The sequence below is a fragment of the Galeopterus variegatus genome, unplaced genomic scaffold, assembly GCF_000696425.1.
Source record: "Galeopterus variegatus unplaced genomic scaffold, G_variegatus-3.0.2 Scaffold1526, whole genome shotgun sequence".
NCBI lineage: Eukaryota > Metazoa > Chordata > Mammalia > Dermoptera > Cynocephalidae > Galeopterus > Galeopterus variegatus.
Window position 1 is genome coordinate 361,519 of NW_007727637.1, and position 2,312 is coordinate 363,830.

Consider the following 2,312-nt stretch of genomic DNA (forward strand, 5'->3'; position numbering starts at 1 on the left):
TGATTTTTTGAATATATGCTTTGTGCAAAGGTAACAAAGAAAAATTCATTTAACAGAAAGTGAATTGCTAACATTTTCAATATTTACTTTAGATTCCAAATCTTTGGATATTGGATTTTTTCTGGTCTTTGTATAATTTGCATTGGCATCAGATTGCATTCCCTTGCTTCTTTTTTAAAACTTGTATTTTGTTTCTGTATTATCTGTATTTATTTCCTCTCTGCTTATTCTTCAAATTATTCAGGAAAATGTGTTCAAAGTTAGGAGGAGTTCATGCTACAAAAACTGAACTTTCAATCATTTGATTAATTTTCTAAGATGCTATATACAGATCATGAATATAGACCAAATACCAGATACCACGTAAAAGGGAAACATCAAAGACATTTTCTCTTTTATTAAAACCATCAACAATAAGGACTTTGACATAGAAAAAGCTTTGAAATAACCTAAGATTAAACTTATCACTAATTTTTTAGCAGTATGACCTTAAACTACCTATTTAACCTTTCTAAGACTCAATTTTCTTACAGTAACATGATTATAATAATAAGTACTTCATAAGATGCCATGAGGAAAGTTTTCAGTACACTTTCTGTATTATCCAATATTGATAATAATATAAAAATCATTATCACCATCACTACCTTTCTCCTTATAAAAATTGTAATGTAAATGATTTTTAAAAATGTAATTCTAATACCAAAATCAAGTTTGTTTGTGTTCTAGTTGATATATATAAAATGTAGAGAAAAATTAAAACACTTATAGCTGTTAAAATACTGAGTAAACACACAAAGAAAATCATTTCTTTTAACTTTTAGATCATTTCTATCAATCATTTCAATTAACTTCTATCTATGTACACACCCTCTATTGACTCAAGCAAAGATGCTGGGGATTAAAGGGAAAACTCATAAAATAAAATAAAAATACTTCAGAGTCGAATTACTTGAAAAAAATGTTTCATTTCATCTGATTGTTTCCAATATCATATTGAGCAGTTGACATTACTTTCTTTAGAAAAATTGGGGCCCCCATCTCTTCCTTTCAACAATATTTGTGAGTTGACAAACATCAAAGACTGTACTGTAGCTTGAGCAAGAACTGTGGAAAGATACCGTTTAAATTTGTGGCAAATTAAGGAGTGCAGAGCCTGCCACTTTCATTTCTACTAGGGATGCTGTGAAGTATTCAGATGATTGATCTGTGCTTGGGGAGAAGTTGTCCAAGAATTAGTCAGTTATACAATTAAAAAGAAACAAACAAACAAACAAACAAAAACCTTTCCTTTGATTTGTTTCACACAAAAGCTCTATCACTGTGCCGGATGAGGCACTACTTGAATCACTGGGGTTCTGATTATTTGAAGTAAAAATTGACTAATTGGCATTTCCACTGATTTAAAGTCCTTAACTTTTATTATCTGACCAGATTTCAGGTTGGCAAATGTAATCTTTGAGGATTATTTGGGCATTTCAGTTTAAAATTTTACGTTCTTGCTATAAAATATGTGTTGAGTAAATATGTATACAGAACATGAAATTTTAGGTACTAGCATTGGACAATTAAGAGTTGCATTTTCATGGCAACTAAGTTAATTTCCTGTGGTTAGTCACTTTTGGGGGGTGTATGTACAGTTTAAATGAAACTTTATAAACTGATTTAGTGTATTCACTGCTTACTTGTTTTACTACCCTAGAGAGCAATTAGATGTATGTGGAGTTTGTTGAACCTATAAATTTTCACTTGGATGATGACTGTAATGTGAAAGGAATGTCTTGCAACCTGTGAAAACACTGTCTGCTGAGTTTCTATTTAGTCTCCTTAATAAAGTTGGCACAATAATAGCTCTCCAATAACATTGAATATCATTGAGGCCCTTTATGACTTCTGAAAAACAGACATTTTAAAATTTTAAACTATCATACTATATGGTCAGGCTCCATTTATACTCTATTGGTAGTATTTCTTTGCATTTTGCATTTTCAGTGCACAAGCCAACCGCTTTAGTTCATATACATAGTAAGGCATGTATGTGGAGAGAGCATCAGGAAATATGTAACCACTCATTTGAAATGTTGAACTAATAGTGAGGTCACACTGAGAATACTACTCAGAAGAATTGAGTTGAGTTTTAAGCTACTAAATTTTGCTATACTCTGCATCCTGGAGCTATATTCCTGACTCCAACAGGCCTTATAAGAAACCACACTGTTAATCTCACAGCAGATAGGCAGACAAGAAAATGAATAGACACAACCATACTATAAGAAGCAGTTATTAGGTGCATGGATTCTGGAGCAAGGGTG